We start from the raw sequence: 23607 nt of genomic DNA, 5'->3' as shown, positions 1-23607 counted from the left end.
AATTTTCTCCTATGCCTCTCTGTGCTTATCATGACAACTTGCTTGAAAAATTAATTCAGATTTGCCTAAGTAGGAAGGAAGATTCATGATTTTAAAGTTGTCTGAGTAGCAAAGGATAATAATGCAGTTGTTTTTATAGCCATATAGAGGGTTTAGTGGTATTTACAGTCCTGGAGAGGGGGGAGGAAGTTCATGAAGACAGTCTGTTACTGAAATACATTGTTGGAATGGGAAGACTTTCAAACAATAAGGGGAAAATATAAAGAAATACAAAAGCAACAATCAAAACTTGGGTGAGTACACCCTGGCTGTAAAATAGAGGTAATGAAAGGGGATTTGGGAAAGCACATTTTAAACCTGCATTAAAGAGATAAATTTGGATACAGGGAGAGGAAAAAAAGCCACTTCAGTTTTGGAGTGCTTCTCAAAATATTGCATAGTAGGGACTGCGAGAGCTCTTGCTCTGAAACCAGTGATTCTGATACTGTAATTCTGCGTGAAATACTGAATTAGTTTTGGGGTCAGCATGATACCAACACATTAGGAGAGAAGAATACTGATATAGTCCCGTGTGAATAACATTAGAATAACTTGTGAAAGCAAAGACAAGGCTCAAATATAGAAATTCTTGGGTAGATGCAAAAGAGAGGTAATTGGAGTGATTTGGAGTGGCTGTACTATAGAACAGTGGAAGAATGTAAACAAAAACTTATTTCACCAAGCAGCGGTGTAGAGGGAAATCTCTTGGCATCAAGATATGAAATACTGATTTCCCTAGCGGTATAGAAGATACCTCTTGGGTTACCTGGAAATTTTAAAACTAAACAGCACAAAAAGGCTAAAGAAATGTGTTGGGAAAAAGAAAAAAAAATCCTGTCTTGGACTGGCAGAGCAAGAGCTGGACTGAGCTGACTTGACTGGTTTTTCTGCCTTTAAACTGTACAGTGGTAAAGCATGTTTATTGGATGACTGTCAGCTCCTGAGAGCACCTGGACTAGATGCCACCTGCAAGTATTAAACAGACTTTTGTATCTTCTTTGTGATGATTTGCTGCTGAAATTCCTCTTCAGGTTAACATGCCCTCATGGAATTTCTATTCAAGGGATCAAATCAGAGCAGACAAATAAATGAACCTTGTTTCTCACTCCTTGCTTTCCCACCTCACATCCCAAGCCTCCTACTCCCAGTTTTGATGCATTTCTTAGAGAACTAGCTGATACCTGATTACTGTCTGTTGACTCAGTAGAACTTGGGAAGTCTTTCATTAATGGAACATGGGTTGCTATTTATCCACCCTTCCCCATCTTATAACAAAACCAGTTGTAGTGCTTGCGTGCCTTGCAGTGTGAGCTGGTGTCACAGTCTGCACCAAGGGAGCACAGACACAGAGGGGTGATCTAAGTGTGTAAAATATCTGATTGTATTTTGCCTCAGATATGAAGTAGCATTATAAAATTGTTATGTAAACTCCATGTTACTTTTATAGCATTTACATGCATTACATATATTTTTGTTCGATGTGGGAGTTTTCAATTACTTTCTAGGGACAAGAACTTTTTTTAAAGATTATGAGTAGTCTGAGCAACCACATCTAAAATACCCTCCAGCACTCACAAAAGACAGAAATACAGGATGGAAAGAGAACACAGGCATTGCTCTTCCTCCCAGAAAAGAAAATGGGTTTTTACATATGTGTTTATGATTGCCACAGTCCCAGTTTCTCATCAAAATCATTTGGTAGCTTAGATTTTATCAAAACTATGTGCCTCACCATACCATTTGGAAAGTAATAAGCAGATTCATGGCAGTAAAGCCACATACAATTAGATCTATTTATTTTAGCATGAAGTTTTTATAGCAGAAGTTGCAGAGACAGCTATAATTTAAATTAGTTTTACAAAGCTGGAGTTGAGTTGGAATTAATTAAAGCAAAAAGTATGTGGCTTTCATATTAGAGCTTTTGAACTGGATGCAAACAATTGAGCCAGTTTTCCTGTTGAACAAAAAATTAGGCAGAGAAACAGTAAATCCATCTGATGTGCAAACATGTCACAGACAAGAATAAGGAAAACAGGTGGAAATTTCAGCCTGCTGATACTCTGAAATACAGTTTTCAAGCAAATTATGGAATGCACTATCATTTTGCCATACATTAACACAGCACCTACCAAGAAAAGTGGTTTCAGTGACAGAGCCCAGACTTGTCGCATAAGGCCAGCAACACTCACCTCACGCATGTGTGCTGGCTGTGTTCAGGTCTGAGGCTCAAATGTTTATTCCCAAAGGCAGTTGCTTTCATGTGCCATGCATATAAAATTTCAGAAGCCCCTCGTATTATGGTTTGTGTGCTTTTTTAAAGGCTTTTATTACTGAAATGTAATAAAGTCAGGTCTCTGGTGATCAACTGGTATGCCAATAATGATCTCTATTTGTATGGGTGGAGAGGTACAAAACCAATAGGTATCCCTAATCCCTCCTGTTTATCTAACCTGCACTTCATGGGCAATGACAGAAAGAGACAGCAAAGCAGTGCTTTCCCCAGGACTAGAGGGTTTGGTTTTTGTTTGTCAGCTTTTTATATTTAAATATGTGAATAACTCTTTCAATGCATGCAGATTTCCATTTCCAGCGCCAAGACAATTTGCATTTGAAGTTTTGGTTCAGGCTTTTGAGAGGCAGGAATTATCTGCAGTGTGCAAATGTGAATATGGAGCAGTGCAACTGCCCAGGAGACTGGTGATACATCATCTCCAGGGTTTTTGTCAAGGTCTTATATTTTAGCAGTGTCAGCCTTCCCAGTCTGTTGCAAGCACAATTTACACCCCTTCTGTCTCCAAAGAGGAAAGGAAAGGCGACAGAGATGTTCCCAGAGGAGTGACTAATTTTTACCCTTCAGGAGTGTTCAAGGATACCCACCCCAAGTAATAATTAAATAGTTGTTTTTAAAACAAGGGGGATGGGGCAGAGGGGGAAGGAAATCTGTTAAAACCATTTCCCAAGTGTTCTGCAGTGCACATCATTATCTATTCTGCTTCTTGTAGTCATTACCAGAAAAAAATTAGGTCTAGCAATGAATGGTCAGTATGATGCTGTGAGAGACACAGAGTTCAATTTGAAATTTAAAATAGACTCTGTTGTCTGCCTATATCAGCTATTAACTTCAGTGTCATTGTCACAAAGCCATCAATCTGTGTCTGTCCCAAACCCATTTTCTGTGGAGAGTCAGCCCATCTTCCTTATTTCCTACACATGCAGATTTTAAATCATCTTGTAAACCTTGTACTGCACCAAAGGCTGAAGGCTGAAAGACTTGGCAGGTTGGGAGTTTTTTTAATTCCCCTGCCTCCCCCCAGCACACATTCAGTATCCACCAACAGATGACAGATTGCAGCTACTCTTTGAACTGGATCATGCCAGAAATAGGAAAACAGAAAAAAAACCCCAACCCTAAAGCTGATATGAAATGGATGAAAGCCTGGATCCACTGAAGCTAATGGCAAATGCAGTAGAATGTAATTTCCAAGTAATTGCTATAAAAATTGTTGCAGAGAAGCAGTGCACAAAGTGGCCTTTGTAGGCTGGATCTTGTACATTTTAGAGACGATCTCTTCTTGTGTAGCACCAAAGCAGCTGAGCACATCAGAAATGCCTCAGTTAGCTGTCATCTAGTTTAATGTGGGGGAGTTTGTTACTGGAACATTTTAAGCATTTAATTGAGAGTCTTCTGTTCTGTATTTTGCCTCTCTTCTGAGTCTAATGATGTCTAAGAACATTGACTTTTAAGGCCCATAAATTTCCTCAAAATTTCCAGAAGGCACAGCTTTAGGAACATATATGTTATTTGTAAAGGATAGCTGTAATAGGAAGAATTGCTTGACTAGAGAGCCTATTCTGAGCTTCATTTTATTCTATCAACTTTATTCTTCAAGCAAGGGTCTTTTTAAAATATCTACAGAGAAGCTTCTGCCTCTTGAGTCAATGACAGAACATTGCTTCATTAGCCTACATCTCAGGAACAACTGTGAAGGGACCAGTTTGTAAAATACAATAACTGTGATGTGTTGCATCAGTACATAACACAGCAAGTAATGAAACCTGGCTAATTCTGGCCATTTATGTGTGCAATTACTTTGTCATTTAAGTGTTGGACGCTTGGAATCTGAATACTTCAAAAGCTGTGTGGCTGCTTTGAATGCCGTGTCCTTAAGTGACACTAATACTTGTTGCAAATCTTGTGTTCAAATCCCATTTCCACCTGTCTATGTTATTGTAACACTGAAGCTTGGTTTTGCTTACAGAAACTCACAAGCTTGAGCCTTGATGTAACTGAGGTGCTGTGATCCCTAGATAGGATCTAAGTGTTGGCAAAAGACCCTTTCATCCCCTCTCACTCTTGGGAACTGGCGCTGGTAGGCATTTTCTAAGCCGAGCACAAGAGACTACACAATGAGATGCAACACCCATCCCACTGGCATTTAAATCACTTCCTCGAATGACCCAAACTCAGGTCTTCGATCTTTGGGAGCACATCAGGCTCAGACTGAGGTGAAGAGGGATGCAGCAGAGTGAGTCATGCCTGAAAGGAGCCAGCTTGGTGTCTGGAAACTGTTCTCTCATATGCAAGTCTCTTTTTTTTTGCATGCATATAAGCCTCACTGCAGAGAAAGAAAGCAAACATGTATTTCATGAAAACAGAGATGACACAGACTATGTGCCTGATTTATATTTGTTAGAAGATACAGCTTCTCAGTGCAAATCAAATAGCTGGTTCAGAAAAGGAAACATTAGAAAATACTGCTGTGTTGGGGTTTGTGGCAGAGTTTCAATAGTGGGTGACTACAGGGGTGGCTTCTGTGAGAAGCTGCAGGGAGTTTCCCTCATGTCTGACAGAGCCAATGCCTGCTGGCTCCAAGACAGACCTGCTGTTGGGCAAGGCTGAGACCATCAGCCTGTGGTAGCACCTTTGGGATAATGTTTTCAAGAAGGAGAAATAACTGCTTGGAGGAGCAAGAAAATGTGAGAGAAATAGCGCTGTAGTCCCCAAGGTCAGTGAGGAAGGAGGGGCAGGAGGTGCTCCAGGTGCTGTAGCAGAGATTTTGCTGCAACCTGTGGAGCAGAACATGGTGAGGCAGCTGTGTCCCTGAGCCTGTGGAGGTCCATGGTAGAGACCCAGCTCCAGCCCCTGCGTGGAGGACCCGATGCCTGGACCAGGTGGGTGCCCAAAGGAAGCTATGACTCTGTGGGAAGCTCAAGCTGTACCAGGTTTCCTGGCGGGACTTGTGACCCTGCAAGGGACTCCCATTGGAGCAGTCTGTTCCTGACTGCACCCTATGGAAAGGGCCCATGCTGGAGCAGGGCAGGAATGTGAGGAGTCCTCTTAATGAGGAGGAAAGTGTAGCTGAGACAAAGTGTGATGAACAGCCCCCATTCCTTGTCTCTTGTAATGCTGGGGGAAAGATTGAGAGAACTTAGATGTAAAGTAGAGCCTGGGAAGAAGGGAGGAGTGGGGGGGAAGTAATTTAAGATTTTTTTTATCATTACTTTACTCTGGTTTTTATTGGTATAAACTGATTTTCCCAAGCTGAGTTTATTTTGCCCATGACAAGAACTGGTGAGTGATCTCTCCCCATCCTTATCTCAAACCAAGAGCCAGCCTTTTGTTATATTTTCTCTCCACTGTCCAGCTGAGGAGAGGAGTGATAGAGTGGCTTTGGTGGGTACCTGGCATCTAGGCAGGGTCAACCCAAAATTTCAGAAAGAGAAGAAGCAAGTGGTCCCTTTAGCTACAGTAGCTAAGGTCAAAGGAAAAAGAGAGAGATAGATATCATTTGCATAAGTCCAACACTTCTTCTGTGATGCCAGTGAATTTGCAGCTATTGGCTTAAGTGTGAGATCTGGTTGCAACACCTTCTCACCAAATCCTTGCAAAACTGCCAGATAATACTCCATTGTAGAAAATATACAACACATCCTGTTTCTTATGCTCTCTTCACACACTTCTAAATAGTGCATAAGAAACAGAGTCCTATAACTCTTCTCACTACAAACATAATGTCATGATTTTAAGCCCAGGTGGACACATATAATCACAAATCCAGCCGCATGTTATTCACATTTTATATGGCTGGAAAAAATATCCTTTTCCAATGGCTAAGTCACTAGGTTTGATGGGACTCCAATATTCAAGTGAAATCCTCCACCACTTGTTGGAACCATGAGCCTGCAGAGTCTCTTGTCTTCTAGTTCTCTAAATAAGGAAGGCAACTAGGAACAAATATGAAAGAAACCTTAAGGCAGGAGAACAAAAGTGTCCTGGGCATAGCCTCAGCCAGCCAGTTAAGGATAGAGGAGTTCTCAGGAAACCCTGATCTTTACTTTGACTCCTGTTGTATCTCGGAAGGGACTTTGATTTTAAAAAGGTTAACAGGATTCCATCTCTATAACAAGAAGAAAACTAGAACTTTATTCCAGGACTCTTAGTTTTAACGGTTATTGATGTCTAGAAGTAGGTGGATACTGTACAGGGCTTGAAAAATGCTGCTGCCACTGGGGGCTTTTAACCAATGAATTATAAACACAAGCCTGGTGCTCATTAGTGACCAGAGTGCGACAGTTTTGGCAATATTTGACCATGTCTGACTATCATAATGGAGTAAGAAGGCCTGAAGGAGTACATATCCACAGAGGAAGATGTGCTTTGAGAAAGGATGTATGAAAACAGACGTGCATAAAAGAAGAATTCAGTTTTTGAGAATGGTCTGGAGCATGGAGGAGACGATAAAGGCATCACCAAGGTGTGATGTACTGGCTGAGTGGAAATGAGGTCAGGAAATATTGCAGTTGGTGCCATAAGTCAGCACAGTGTTCTGGGGATCCTTGAAGGGAAGCCCAAGTAGCTGAAATTTAATGCAGGAGGCCAAAGGAGGATGATGGAAGAATTCAGAGGTGCCGCTGTTGAGCAAGATGATTTACTAGGACATTTGAAATAGGTTGCAAAGGAAAAAGGTGAAAATGAAGAGCAGGCTCTAGTAGTCTTGAAGGGAAACGATCAGGGCATGACCAAAATTTTTGTCATAAGGCTGACACGAGTGAGACTTAGAGAAGTTGCTCATGGTGAAATTATGTTATTTGGCAAATGTCTGGCTCTTGTTTCAGACTGGGAGAGATGACTCTCAGGAGATTCAATTAACGTGTAGGACTCTTTGTAGGAGATATTTAAATGTTGCTATGCCCAGTTGTTTCTCAAGAAATTGAGAGCAAAATGAAAGACAATGACGATTTTCTCACTCCACAAAGAAATTCTGAAAGAGTTGCAATCTGTGTTTGCTGTCCAGAAGATGAATATTCAAGTGTGTTGTCTCCTTCTGAATAGAAAGCTCTAGAAAGCTCAAGTACTTCATTCTTGGGCCTCCAGAAGGTTCATGCTGAATGATGTTTGAAACATAGCTCAATAAGTGTTCATGAAGAGATAAAGTATAAATTCTATCTTGATTTCATATTGACTTGTTATAGACTAGCAACTGTTCTGAAAATGTTTTCACATATTCATTCATCTCCCTTTAGAGAATGCAGTGTTCCAGTTTCTGAGAGGGAACAAAATTATCATGTATTATTTTTAGATACAAGCAATTTGTGGTTAATGTTACTTTGCCAGAACAGGGTACCAAACCCCCAGTTTCAAAACCATTCAAGTTTATTGGATAGCTATAAAACTCAGTGTGAAGAAAAGAGGAGAAATTTTCACCTAACTCAAATAATCTGACATGTACTTCCAGCCTGCAGATAAGACTGGAGCTGGAGTAGCTTAACAAGAGAAAATGCGGAATATTAATGCTCTGTCTATATATGGATGCAAAGAACATGGAAAAGAAGCAGCAGGCTCTAGGAGAGATACAAAACAATGAAGTTTATGACCTAGTGAGCATAGCTGAGGCAAGGTAGGCTGATTCCTGTCAATGCTTTGAATGCCAATAGAGAGAGACAGTCTGCACAGATGGGCAGAGACATGGTGGTAGGATGCAGCTGTTTTCTCACTGGTGGGGTGCATGCAATGGGCTCAAACGATGTTCTGTTTTATCAAAGAAACTAACTTGCTAGATCAGAAGAAATAATGATCATGATGGATTCATTCAGCTCTTGGAAATCCATAGAATCCTAAACAAACTGGATGTTTCTGATAAAAAACAGTTCAATCTTCTTTAGTTAAACTAAGACTCACACTTCAGTAGTGTAGCAAAGTTACAAAACACACTGGATGCTCTATTTGAATGTTGTGTGCATTCTTATGAAATTTCCTAATTGCAATTATTAGTACCAGCCCTGGGACAAGCCACCCACTTCTTTTTCCCACTTTGATGTCAGCTGCTGATGGGAAGAATGTAAATAGAAGCTGGACGATGAACACAAACCCTTATTGAGGCCTTTGGTCCCAGTATTGTAGCCCTGACTCACTGGTTTAGGATTAACAGCTCAAACACACAGGAAAGAACTCTCCTATGAAATATGTAACCATAAAAAAGACATTTTAGCCACCTCCAGGTGTGGGTACTTTGACCAGTAGCTGTTTCGTGTGTCTCTTTTGCACATTGAGTGTTAGCACTGAAATCCTATGTCCATTATCTGAACTGCAGTGCTTAGAACCAGCTGGCACTTGGTGAAGTCAGACTCGGCTTTCCAGTGGAGCTGGGAGCCAGAGCTGAAACAAGCTGGCCAAAGGGATATTCCATACTGTATAGTGATTGATGTGCTCAGGAATAAAAATGGGTAGAGGAAATGAGCAATGGAGTTTTGGCTTCCAAGGTGGTCCTTGCTGTCCTGGTTTGGGACAAATTTGGGAGAAAACCCCTGTATAGGATCCCTCCAAGGAAGGAAACCCACGTGGCCCCTCCCTCCAACCGGTCCGGAAAAAAAACCCAAAACCCTCTTTGGAGAAAAGTGGAAAAAACTATTTTACTAAACAAATGAAGTGCATACAAGTATAAAGAATGAATAATATGAAACAATGAAACCTCTCCTTCTGAAGTGAGATGGCAAATTGAGAAAGTCCTTGCCGTGGGTGTAGCTTGGCTCTCTCTCTCAGCGTCTCCTCAGTCCCGGTCCCTCCGGCGCTGCTGGAAAATGCCGAGGCCCAGGCCCCGGTGGGCCGCAGGTGCAGCCCCCAGTGCTCCCCTGGGTTTTCAGTCCAGAGCAGGTTTAAACAGTTCCAAGAAAAAGGGAAAAAAAACAGTCCAGGGAACTTCTCTGCCCTAGCTAGCTGAAACTAACTAAAAGCAAAAAAAAGATCTCTGTCCTGCCGTCTCTCCAAGCCTCCGCCGAACACGCTGTCCGCAGAAGAATGTGGAGGAGTCGGGCAGTTTTCTCAAAACAAACTCCATGCTTCTCCTTGCTCTTAGAACCAGTCTTAAAGGCACAGGACTCAATATACAGCACAAACAGAACAGACGATTGGGGATACAGGCATCATAAAGTTACCCTAGGACATTCCACCCCTTGTATCCCCATATCGTCAATTTACTAAAACTAATATATATTCCAGCTCTACACACACATACATCTATATAAAAACAATATGCAATATACAGCTACATACAGTGGCTTGTGCAACCTGTCTTGTGGGACTCCATACAGCTGCTTTCCACTTCCGGTTCATCCCTACGACGCGGCAGGAACCGTCAGTGAAAAGCGCATAGCGTGTTTCTTCTGCTGGCAGTTGGTTGTATGGTGGAGCTTCTTCAGCACGTGTCACTTGTTCCTGCTCTTCTTCATCCATGAGATCAAAGTTTTCACCTTCCGGCCAGTTTGTAATTATTTCCAAAATCCCAGGGCGATTTGGGTTTCCAATGCGGGCACGCTGAGTGATGAGGGCAATCCATTTGCTCCATGTGGCATTGGTGGCATGGTGGGTAGAGGGAACTTCTGCTTTGAACATCCATCCCAGCACTGGTAGTCGAGGTGCCAGCAGGAGTTGTGTTTCAGTGCCTACTACTTCTGAGGCGGCTTGAAGTCCTTCATAGGCGGCCAAGATTTCCTTTTCTGTTGGAGTGTAGTTGGCTTCGGACCCTCTGTAACTTCGGCTCCAGAATCCCAGTGGTCGGCCCCGAGTCTCCCCAGGCCCCTTCTGCCAAAGGCTCCAGGACAGGCCATTGTTCCCGGCTGCTGAGTAGAGCACGTTCTTCACATCTGGTCCCGTCCTCACTGGGCCAAGGGCTACTGCATGAGCGATCTCCTGCTTGATCTGGGCAAAGGCTTGTTGCTGTTCAGGGCCCCAGTGGAAATCATTCTTCTTGCGGGTGACCAGGTAGAGAGGGCTCACAATCTGGCTGTACTCAGGAATGTGCATCCTTCAGAAACCTATGGCGCCTAGGAAAGCTTGTGTTTCCCTTTTGTTGGTTGGTGGACACATTGCTGTGATCTTGTTGATGACTTCAGTGGGAATCTGACGCCTTCCATCGTGCCACTTTACTCCCAGAAACTGGATCTCTCGAGCAGGTCCCTTAACTTTGCTCTTCTTGATAGCAAAGCCAGCCTTCAGGAGAATCTGGATGATCTTCTCTCCCTTCTCAAACACTTCCATTGCTGTGTTTCCCCACACAATGATGTCATCGATGTACTGTAGGTGCTCCGGAGCCTCACCCTTTTCCAGTGCAGTCTGGATCAGTCCATGGCAGATGGTGGGGCTGTGTTTCCACCCCTGGGGCAGTCGGTTCCAGGTGTACTGCACGCCCCTCCAGGTGAAAGCAAACTGAGGCCTGCATTCTGCAGCCAGAGGGATGGAGAAAAATGCATTAGCAATGTCAGTTGTGGCATACCACTTTGCTGCCTTGGACTCCAGCTCGTACTGGAGTTCCAGCATGTCCAGCACAATTGACATTGCTCAGCTGGTAAACCTGTGGGACAGGGTGAGTAATCCCACTTGGTTTTTTTTCTCTTTCCCTCACCTATGAAACTATCTCAACTCATATGTTTTCTCATTTTTGTTCCACTTGTTCTCTCCTAGTGGAACTTGAATGCTCAAGGAAAAAGTTGATCTTGTGAACATATCAGTGTGAGTACAGCATCATGGGACATTGTGCCAGCCACAAGGTTAGAGCTGAGGCAATTTCTGAGGCACATTGATAAAGACACCTTCAGCCTGATTTGGCACCTGCTTTTCTGCTCCTGTGGGGATGAGATGTCTCATAAGCCTGTGTGAATTATGGAGTAAGAGTTGAGGTACCCAGGATGCCTCATACTGCTAGAAACTGTGGCCCTCAGGTCCCTTTCAAGTTAGCTTCCCACAAACATATGTGCACTACTAAATAACTGTCTCAGGATAATTCATTCAAATACACTTTTCCACAGGCATTATGGACAAGATTCCCCAAGTTTGGATCTGTCCACAGTTATCACTATCCCAGAAGATCTTGAAGCTTCTCTTCTCTTCCTCAAGCCAAAACATCACTGTGGGAAAGTCTCACATCAATTCAAACACTCTAGGAGGAAAACCACCAAAATTTATTGTGTATTAAGTCCTCCATGGGGACCCTGGTGGAGACTGAGGCTGTGTGCTAGTTGTATGGATGTCCAGTTGCCTCCAGGAGAACCCCTGAATTCTGGGCTACAGTCCATACCGTGCCAATGTCTAGGTTGTGTGTACAGCTTGTTGCAAATGCCTGTAGGCAGGGAGGCACAGCCTAAGCCTTGTTTAAAACATGATAGGGAAAGACAGACATCTGCTGCAGAATACCTGCAAGGAGAAGGTGCGTGCCTCCAGAAGGGCAATTGCTGTATTGGAAGGTCCTGGTCTGAATGAGAGAGTGATGGAAATTAAAACATTAACCTCTGTCAACTATTCTAGTAACAGTCACCATCGTGACTCCCTAGTCTCCTTTCCTCCTTGAGATTTTATTTATGACTAGACGCCGTGGGGAAAGCATGCTGTGAAACCACCACATTTCATGGTGGTTGGATAGTACACTAAAATATAAAGAGGGAAATTTCTGGGCTGGGAGGGATGAGCATAAAAGAGCTCACAGGCTATTTATCCAGGAGTAAGCATAGTGAGCTTTTCCAAAGGTATCTGCAGCCAGCCCCTGTCTCCAGGCATGGCCCCTGGCCTTGGGAGGCAGCAGTGCTGCTCGCAGGTGGCTGGGATCTTCATACCCAGGGTGTTACTGCCATCCCTACCCAGCAGTTTTTGTGACATCCGGGTGCAACCCAGAGCTGAGAAAGCGAAGCTGCACTTGCACCTGGTGCTTCAGACTCTTGCAACACATTTCAGCTTCCATTCTTGTGGGGCTTGCTGCTCCCCTGTGCAGCTGCTTCCTACTGTCTTCCCATCACCCTGAAAGCATATGTGTCTGTTCCTCTCCTAGAAGCCTGCTGAGCCTCCCTCCTAGATGTTTTAGGTTTAGCTTAAATGCTTTTGAGTAGGAGATGCTTCCTTGCTTGGATCAGTTGGAAGATGGAGAATTTTTGTTTGATTAAGCTACCGCTTAATCCTTTAACAGGAGGCTTTTATCCAGAACCAGGGAGTGAAAAACACAGGAAGAAGGCTTGTTAGCAGAAAATATTGCACTGTTGTGTTTTCTTTGGGACGTTGGCAGCAGACTGCAACATTTTTTAGACATGCATGTGTCCAAGGAAGCCTTTCCATGGGGCTGGATTCAGCCTGCTGGGAACAGGGGAGGGAGAAGAACTGGAGATGGGTCTGTGATGTGATATGGCAAACTGCAACTGCCCTGCATGTATCATTAAATCCACACTTCTAGATATAAAACAGTGTGGGACTGTCAACACTAAATATGTCAGTCACAGGTAGAAATTGCCTGGCATCCTGCAATTCTAATTTGCATGAAATCAAAAATAGTAGGAGGAAATCTGCCCGCAGCAGGCTTTCAATTTACGTCAGTCTGCCAAACTCTCCAGCAAAGCAAACCACTGTGAGAACACTTAGTCATCGCCTTCATTTAACATCCAGTGGGTGTAATGTTTGGCAGCCTAGCACTCTGAAGAGACAGCCCTGGCATCTCATTTTAGCACATTATCCCATTATATTGTGTGCTGTACTATCCTGGTGTAAGGAAAGAAAGGAAAACATGTAGCTTTATGCACAAGGGCCACACAGTTAAAGCTGGCTTCTCTGGGGCAAGTAGAGTGCCTGTGATTAAAAACTGGAGGGTGGGAGATACAGTGTGTAAAGTGAGTCCTGAGCTGACCGAAGGTTGGAGACCAGCACCATCTACAGCTGGAGGAACTTCTTTCCAAAAACTGTCAATGTGACCTAATCTAGTGTAAGGTGTACGTGCCCATGGACGGGAGATTGGATCTAGATGATATTTAATCTCTTTCCAACACAAAGCATTCTGTGAATCTACAAATCTATGAATCTATGAAATAGGAGAGACATTGCTCTGCGACACTCAGCACAACTTAGAAACTTATTCTCAGTTCTTGCTTGTTTTGGTGCTTTACGTCCTTTTCTTTCCTCTCCTCCATGGTGCTCAGGTGATTGGTGCTCCAGCTACAAGGAGCAGGGCTGGTCCTTGGATTTTGCCAGTCCTTCCAGAGACATTGGCTGGGCCACCCCATGGCTCACAAGTGACTTGTGGAGAATGGAGGTTGCCTAGTGCCTTGAGCTGAGGGATCTTGGGTGGACTTAGGGTCTCAGGGTGGACTTAGATATCTTTTTAGACACCAAAACTCATTCCAAATCTGACTCCACTGGGAAGCAAACATTTGCAAGGATACCTAGGTAGGTACACGGTGCCAAGTTCAAGTTTAGAAAGTACCAAAGTGCACAACATTGGTGTTTACTAAATCTTTATCAGCTCTTTTTCAACAAAACCTATGATGTTATCTGCAAGTAATAAATATCTGTTTTGGTCCTTTGGTGCTTAATATCTGTGTAATTGAAAAGCCAAGGCCCAGATGGATCCTCAAGGGCAGCAAGTTTTCAGAGATATTCATGTAGTTGGTAATTAAGAGCCAGATTCCTGTGATTACAAGTGAGACACCACAACAACTAAAACACCTACTTTTTAGTTCTCCCTGGTGTGGAACCCAAAATAAGAGTGGTCATATAGAGATTGCATCTGTCCAGTACATTTAACATAAGCAGAGGCGTGCTGTCATAGAGACCAGCCAGCATGGAAGCTTGCAGAGGCAGTTAACCGCATGTAAACCGCGTCCTTGGGGAGGCCCTGACCATTCCTGCTCCCAGGTTGTGGCTAGATGTTCTTGAGCAGCATAAGAACTCTTCAAGGCCAGGTTGGATGGGGCCTTGAGCAACCTGATCTAGTGGTTGACATCCCTGCCCGTGGCAGAGGGGTTGGAGCTAGATGATCTTTGAGGTTCCTAACAAGTCAAACCATTCTGTGATGCAGAAGTGGCACAAGCCCAAGAGACTTCCAAGAATATCCAAGAATAAGAAGCACCTATGACTGAATACAGTTTCTCTTGAGGTCCCCTGGCACTCCATAGCTGCTCAGCACAGAGAGTCATGGGCTGTCTATACAGCCCTTGGCAGGGAGCAGCAGTGGTGGAAGAAGGGGCCTTATATTAATCTGCCTTTGCCAGGTGCCCTAACTGCAAGGCTGAGGCACAGTGGGTTTGCTGTTGCACCCTCATCCTGGCCCAAGGAACCTTGATTTTTTTGTGCATGCAGCTGCTTTCTCTCTATTTCTCTGAACCTCAGACAACTCCCTGCTTTGCTGGCCAGCCACTGTCTTGGACATTTATGTGCCTCCAGGCACTGGAGGAACCTGAACACCACTGAGCATGAGGCAGAAAATCCTGTGAGAGCTTTGCTGTTGTGTGCTCAGCTGAGTGACATCAAAATCTCTCCTTGCATGTTGTGCTCTTTAAAATGTTATCCCTAGAAAAACTGGACATAGCTAATGTGGTGCTTTTGAGACCTTATGATGACGTGAGCATCCTTGAAATTCCACCCTAGCTGGAGGTGGATATTTTTATTTACAAACAGCCTGTGACCTGATCCCCTGAAAGAATGTTCGCTAATAGGCCTGATATGAGTGGGATTACTCTCATTGCTCAGTAACGAGTGAGCCCACCAGCAGAATAAACATTGGCAGGATCAAGTAGCAGATGAGTCATCTTTTCCAAACACAAAAAGACAGAGAGCTAGCAAATAAACATGTTAGTTAAATTAACTATCACACACAAACTCTATGTATATGTGAAACTACCTCTGAGGGAGAGCCACCACTGAATACTGAAGTGCTGTTTAGGCCTGTGTCCTGAGACAAGTGTCTCCAGATAACATCTCTGTTGCCACTGCTGCAACTGTCCCTGGCCAGGGGAATGCTCCTCCTGATCCAAACCATGTGCCAGCTTAGCACCAGCAGATAAACTAATCCAGTCCAGCAAGACAAACATCTGCAGGGTTGACTTCTGCTCTCCTTTGCTTCCTCTATGACCTGTTTGAAGTCCGTGGAGTTGTACTGAGTATATTAGAGGGAGCTGTGTTCTCAGTGTCTCTGGTCTAAACATAACACTTCCATATTCCCCCATGGGCATTAAATAACTTTAAATAATCAGTATAAAAACATAACTGTTAAATTTAAAAAAAAAAAAAATTAAGCTGATAATTAGTCCCTGAGCTTAAAACCCTTTTCTTTTCTTTTTTAACTTAAAATTAAGTAGCTGAACATCTCTTGAGGAAACTGGTCTTACCAGTGTAAGGATGATGCACAGCAGGGCAGGATGCCTTGCCGATGCAGAACTCTTTTTTGTACTAGTCTTCTTGGTAGGTTTTTTTGACCTCTTCCAGGGACTGAACAAGAAATACCTGACAGGATTATGCCATGTTCAGTTAGATCTCACAAATGCCAAAGTTTTACCAGCCTTTATATTTTTCTTGTTAAATTTTATGCTACTGCTCTTTACAGGCCCCATCACTGGCATCCTTTAAGTAAGGAACTGATCACATCAACAGTGTCTTTAAAGGTGGGTTGGGTAACCACTGGAGCAGTGGGTGCACTCCCAGTTACTACAGCCTGGTTACTGCTCTGGGCATCCTGGGCTTGTTCACTCATCTTAGGGAGGTACAAGGTCTCGTCCTGCAGCAGGAAGGTGGTGTGCTTATTTCCAAGAACTTCTGATTTAGGGTCTTCCTGGGCAGCAGCAAGGGCCTGTTTTTCTGCAAGGCTGAGGAAGCAAATGTGTTCAGTGCACCTATTTCTGTGTAAGTCAGACTAGTGTAGGGATATACATAGATGTGTACAGTGCTGGGGAAAACAGCTGTTTGGGGAGCTTGGATGAATATGCCATCACTGTGTATGATTTTGTGCTTTTTAAATGAGAGCTGTGTGGTTTGTATGGAATTTTGTAGCCTGATGTGTCAACTTCTAAATCCTAATGGAGCAATTTTTTGAAGTCTTTTTACCTTGAAGCACTGGGTTATCCACAAAGACAAATTTTTTCCCATTGTATTTCATTCTTAGAAGAAAAGTACAGATGATAATGATGTTTGCTGAGAGTCTTTGAGCTCTAGACTTATTTTGACAGCATTTTAAATGAATTATGGGATCAATTTTGGCTGTACTGTAAGCCATTGGTCCCATTTTCATGGCAGTTTTGACATTATCTCTAGTATCTTCAAGGCTCTGCATGGGCTGGGTGCCATGTAGTTTGGTGGTGAGCTTTCCCATTGAAATCCATACAAGTCTAGCACATGGGCAATTTCTCAGCATGGAAATGATGTCTCCAAAAATGCACAGTGTTGATATCTTTTCCTTGGGCATGGGTCCCACTTGCTGCCTTCTGAGGTGAAAAACACTCTAGCTGCAGCAATGACTTTGTGCAACTTATTTAATGAGTGGAGTCTCAGCTGCTGCAAACTATAGCTCCTCTGATTTCTATTTCCACCTGATAAAATTACAGCTCATTTGTTTGCTTGTTGGCTTCATTTAAGGTTTAAATTGTGCTGATGAGCCTCACAAGATCCATTTCCTTCTGTGTCTTCAGTCGGCACATCAGTGCTGAACTGGGTTAAGCTGTGATGCAGAAACTCTTCCTGTTTGAGCAGCTGTTGGGTGAGATCCTGACTCAGGCTATGGCAAGGCAAGGAGGCTGGTGGCCTTTGGTGGGACTGTTATCTGACACCTGGTCATCTGTCCCTCAGACCTCTTACCTGTGCCACAGGAGAGCTGACAAGGTAATGAATATTTTGGTCTGGGAATAAAACTCCAACAGGAGCTCAGCACAGTCATGGCTCTGAATTCTTCCTGATCATTTAGTAGGACAAAACATACCAGAGCAAAGCAATTGAAGGATGCTTTTATTTTGTAAGGCTGCTTCATACCTGTATAGTTTTCTTCTCCACATGGTTGGATTTCAGCAGTTTAAGGGACACAGCATGCAAGGCAGCGGAGAATCAGACTGTGCCATTTTAATATGGAGTCTTAGCTGCATTTCATTTCAGTAATATTTCACAGGAGGCTTCTGTGACTGACAGGCACCATATAAATAAAATATATGATCATTTAAAAAACATAACCTGTAGGTTGCTCTCTTGTGCTGAGTACATTTGCACTAACACTTGTCCTCAGCCACCAATAAAATGAATCAACAAAGCTGTTGAGCATGGTAGTTTTAACACCAGTCTATAAACTAAACATGCAGAAGAGGTACATAAAATATAGGGTAGGGTACATTTATATGCACACACACATATGTATATATGTTGGTCACTCACTATCACACACTCACAAAATATGTGAATTCACATGGTGCAAAATATCACTTTCTTCCTTTTCAATCATACACTTTTAACAAATGTAAAATTAAATCACCAACAAAAATAAACAACTCTGCTGCCTACACACTGAACTGTGGTATGCCTTGCTTGTCAGTAGGTGTCATGCAACACCACAGTTTTTAAACACCTAGCTTGCACAAAAATATCCCTTAAAGAGGATATTCACCTCCAAATGGCTCTTTTTTTTTTTCCTTTTTTTTTTTTTAATTTATTTAAATCACAAATATTCTTGTCTGGGTGATGAGCAAGTGTAATGTGAGCATCCACTAATGAGGGAGTACAGCTAATTCCTGTCTCTTTGGATACATGACTTGGCTGCATTTGGAAAGGCAGCAGCAGCCAGCCAAGCAATGAGCTGGGTCGAGAGGGTAGCAAAAAAGAAGAGAGCCTTTGCTGGAGAGACTGAGCACAAAGGCATCAAGTGTAATACCTGCTCACCACTACATTACCTTTTCTCTCCCCTTCCCTCCCTGTGCTCCAGTAATCCAATAAAAACTCTTTGTTTCTGTCATAGCTGCAAACACAACTCAATAATGTCATCATACAGATCACCCAGCTCAATTTTTCTCTAATCCAATCAATAAAATGACCATGCTGTGCTCCCTTCTCCAATTTAAAATTGAGGGTGATACCCTGAAAGAAGGAAATCCCAGAGAGACGCTGATCAGACTTTAGGGTATCATTTTGTTTGGTTGCTGTTTTCACAGCTTGGTCATACTCACACTGAACCTGAAAAGGCAGCAATGAAGCTAAACTAAGTGGGAAGCAAAACCAAAGCTGAATTTTACAGATAGGCTGACTGGAGCCCTCAAAGAACCCATCAGATGCCCCAGCTGTGGATTGAGTGAGTGCCTGGGTGTTCAGTAGGAAGGATAGGGTTCAGTCACATGCCTGGCATCACACACGTGAGTGACTTGGCAGACCACAGGAATTTATGGTTCTGTGCCCTAAAATCTAGATCAACCCACAGCCCTGAGGGGTTCAGACTGCCCTGAGACAGGTCATTGCATATAGCAGCTGACATCAGTAGGCATTTCCATTCCAGCTCCCTCTGGCTAATTCCTGATAACACTTTGAATGTTTATTGATCAGGCAGATTTTTTTTCTATTTGCTCCTGCAATTGAAATCTCATTTGATTTGTTGGCATGAAGATATCACCAGCTTTTAATACAAAGAGAATGTTGTTTTTCTTTTTCAACATCTATAAAGTGGAAAATTGTTGCAACTCTTTTTTTTTTTTTTTAAACAGCTCTAATGCCAAAACAGCTGGGGGAAGCAATCCTGAATTTGTCAGACAGATAGATAGCCCTCGTTGCAGAGAAGTGTTTTGGAGTGTTCCGGTTAAAATTGGTTTTCATTTGCCAGAGTTAAGAGCTGTTGAGAATTGCACATGCAGTAAATATTTTAACACTGATAATGCTGAGCTGGGAGCTGGCAGAAGCTCACTGTGCTGCTGCTGTGGCTGCGGTCTGGACAAATTTGCTGAGGCATGGGATGTTGGAGGCCCCCAGGGGTTGTAAACCAAAGGGGCCAGGTGCAGAGATACAGAACACTAAATGAAGTGAGCTGGAGCCAACAAAATGCCAAAGTTCCCCAGAGCACCTGACTTCTCAGACCCCTTCTAAATCCAGCCCTAGGACAGGGTGAATTTTTTTCTCCCACATAAAGTTAGACTTCCCAGGGGAGATGCCATGCTGGCGTGGCCAGTCAGGTAGCAAAGTACTCTGACAGCATATTGATTTTGCACAATATAAGATACTTCATGGAAAGAGAGATATTTACTGTGTGGCTGATAGACAGAAAGGCAGGTTGCTGTGTAATCAGAGAAAATGGAGTCTACTAGCAGCATCTTATTTATGGTTGTTTATTGTGAAAACACAGAGCACCCAAGAAGGACTGTTATTTTCTCTTTAAAAGCCCTTGGAACAGTTTCCCAGACCACATGCAGTATTACAGTTAGTGAACTATTGGACTAAGTTACTTGGACCAATGCTTTGTTAACAGATATATATTGCTATCAGCATAACTATTGATCTATCACTTGAGTTGAGGCCAAATCTTGGTTCTAGTCAGAACCTCTGGGGTAGCTGTAAACTGTGCAGTGCCATGGCTGTACCTCCTTCCACAGAAATCTTATCTTCAATTCATGTTATTGTTTCTTCATCCTGTAAACAGCCACAGCAACTCTATCTATAGGTCCAACCTCTGGGGATGAGCAGAGAGAAGATATGGATGGTGGCAATGTACTTGTCTGTAAGATTGTCAATAGAATCTATAGATTAAGAAATAAATATGGATCATCTAAACAGATGGAATATACACAGAAGCAGAGATACAACAGGAGAGCGGGTGTGAATGAAAGACAAATTCATTCATTAGATATATTCAAATGTATGTCTGCAGATATACAATTTCTATACATATTACAAGACCATAAAAAAACAAGGGTGGATATGCATTTTCAGATATATCCAATTCTTTAAGCAAGGGAAAATACACAAATACAGCAAATAGCTAAGAGCAGCAGAACTAATGCAAGCTAGTTTCTATGGATTTGTGTCCTGGCTTGACTGTATAATATATAACATCCTGTGAGCTCCAAATTATAGTTTCCCATGTGTGAGAACCTGTCAGGGTTCCCTAGCATCTAAGAAAGGGTTAGGTGAAGCTTGTCTGCAACCTCTCCTTCAGTGAAGATGACAGCACAGCCCTTTCCTCCACTTGGCTGCTGATTTTCATTAAATCTGTAGGGATACAGTACTACCAAGATTGTCAAGTATGTTTGAAATTAGTCAAGGAATTGAAAACTTATTAGTAACACATACACGTCCATACATGCACACACATGCAGCACGTGCTTGGAGAAGCATGGGCTCATAGGAAGCCAAGCCTAGATGAATATGTAGAAAGCTCTCTGATCTATAAACTTCTCATTCCCAGTGTCAAAAAACCCCAGCAGAATGCATTTTATTAAAATATTTGTCAGTCTGTTCTTAATTCAGATTCTGGTTCTTTCTATAGGAGAAAAAAGAGGTGCCCCCCCTAAGAGCAGAACTAGAGGCAAATGTGGAACCGTTTATAGCTTTGAAAGCTGGAGGACAATTACATTCATGTAGTCCCACATCCCCACCAAAGAGTGCACAGGCAAGGTAGTTCCTGCATGCACAAGGCACACTCAGTGCCTTAAGCTGAGAAAGACTTTGTCAAGACTGTACCTGGAGTCCTATACTCGGTTCTCCCCTCATGTGGTAACAAAGAATTCAGCCTGGAATGGGGTAGAGCAGGCCTTGTAGGATGTTCTGGAATGTTGACATTTCTTTTTTGAGGGGAACTAGAAAAGGTTGACTTTTTTAGTTTATCAAAGTGAAGCCTGGGAGAGAAAATGGTCATTATCTATAAAAATATCAGGGGCAAGTGTGAGCAAGGCAGAAGAATGGTTTAAATGTAGAGAATATTGACAGCCTAAAAGCTCACAGTTGTAAGTCAGTCTTCTAAAATTAGAAGTAGAAAGAAGCTACCTAGTGAAGAGAGGAGCTAATTCCTAGATTTGCATTTTAACACAAGTGGGAGTAAATGACAAACTCATGTTAAGATCTAGCTTAATGAAAGATTGCCAGGAAAGTGTTTGACATGGCAGTATATGACTAGAACTTAGACTTTGCCACTCAAGATGTTCTTCATCCTCATGAGGTTCTAAAGGACTTCATTCAGCAGTTCAGAGGCTGGAAACCTGAAGCTGAGCTGTACACTATACTGGAAAAACAATGTGCTAAAGGGTAGGTCTGCAGTGCAAAGCCACATTCAGCACTGAGGGAGGATTGGGATCTGCCCAAGAACAAAACGGAATATAGGCCCTGTCCCTACACACCACACCAAGTGGCACACGATGCAAGCTTCCAAGTGATGATTGTAGCCCCATTGCTGCTCCCACTTAACCTGGCACCATATCAACTCCTGTTAATTGCCATTAGTGAGCACAGTGTTCTGTCCTCTTTCTTGAACTTTATGGGTTTCTCTGCTCATACCCTATTTACCAGGCTTGTAAAATATATATAGCCTACAAGTGGCAGAAAGAGTTTGACTAGGAATGTAATTAAGAGAATTTTATACAACACAGACATGGAAACTGTGGAAGGCATCAGCCATAATGCCAATGCTGTTGGATATGCATAACTGATTGTCACTAAGCCACCCAACAGCATTCCATGTTGCGTGGGTTTGATTTCTTTTTCCCAGATACTGCTGAACAGATTGGTGGGAGTCTGAAGAGAAGAAAACAGAAAGATTTATATTCTGCCATGCACCCTAGTTGCTGAGCCTCACCGTCCTCCAGCTCTCCAGCCTGAAATAATTTCTGCAGATGTGTAGATGTAGGAGAAATCTCATTCCTAATGTGGCATATAGGCTGTATTTCAGTCTCTCTTTATGTTTATCAGTAACATAAATCTCTCTTCTTACAGTGCAGAACATCTCTTGGAGGCAGGAACTCATTGACCACATGCTGCAGCAGTTGGAGAGCCATGCCTACTAATTACTGGCACTCTGCAGCACTTCATCAACATTTGCTGTTGCAAGTAATAATAATGAGCCACAGCATGGGTTGGATCTCACAACTAGTGACTTCCTTCCTACTTCTTGAGTTTTTTACTCTAGTTTTTTCTTTTCACTTTTCAACTTTGCACCCTGATCACCTTCCTCATCCCTGGATTGTTGGTAGTCTCCAGGTTTGACAAAACTTCCAAGCTGGAACAAAGGAAAATAAAGGCATTAACCCTGTCTTGAAATCTGTCTGAGACAGAAATTTCCCCTGAGCCACTCTCACATATTTCAAGAAGTATATTTCGGTTAATGATCCCCAAGGTATGGCAGGCCTGACCGTGACAGTATCGGCTGGTGTTACAGGATAATTTTCCTATGTCAAGTGAGGAGGAAGCCTTTGTGGATTCTAGGCAGAGAAAACTGATTGTATGTCTGTCCATTTTTTTGTGGTGTTAACAATCTGCACTCAGACTAAAAAGATTAAGAGAAGTGATGATGCACTAAGTTACCAGAGAGGTTTTACATAAGTAGCTTTTCATGGTGGCCTTCTTTTCATCTCTTACATCTCTGCAAGTTCATCATAAGCAGGTAGTGTCAGCAAAGGCTGGGCAACTTACAGATAGCTGCACTGGATGCTTCAGGGTGGTGCTGCAGTCCTGACCACCGTTTACATCTCCCTCTAGGTGCTTCTCGGTTTATTTCTACCTGACTGACATCTGTGGTTGTAGAAATAGGACTGACACCTATTTCTAATGTGCTGGATGCACCTCTGTGTTGCTCTGGTTTGTGATGGCGCCACCTTGCCCTGAAGAAGGACACAGTACCAACATGAAGAGCAGAGTGTGGTAGATCTCTTACTCCTTTGTTGTAAATTGTTCCTGCCTGGGTCACATTTCCATCCAAATGATTTTGGAGAATTCATCTTTCTCAGTATGTCAGTGGGAAAAATTGTGTGTCTATCTGAGGCAAAGCCCTGCCAGCATCACCTCAAGAACTCCCCACAACCTCCAGCCATACCTCAAGAAATCAGATGTAACATCAGAAAGCCCAGCTCGCACGGTCTCTTGGCTTGGGCTGTACAAAGGGTGGCTTCCAAAGAATTGCTAAACCCATGCCCTGAATCCCTCCTCACCAGAAAACTACTTCCTGAGTACTTTTCTATATGGCAGTACAAATCACCTTCTTCTTTGCATCCAGAGGCGCCCGTAGTCCCTCCTTAGCCAAATTAATGTACGTCAGCAGCCTGGAGACTCACAGAGGTGCTTTCAGCAGCATGTGCTTGGCTTCTAAGACTGGTCCGTGGAGAGCA

Source organism: Hirundo rustica, chromosome 1, assembly GCF_015227805.2.
Source record: "Hirundo rustica isolate bHirRus1 chromosome 1, bHirRus1.pri.v3, whole genome shotgun sequence".
NCBI classification, from domain to species: domain Eukaryota; kingdom Metazoa; phylum Chordata; class Aves; order Passeriformes; family Hirundinidae; genus Hirundo; species Hirundo rustica.
Note: the sequence above shows the minus strand (reverse complement) of the source record.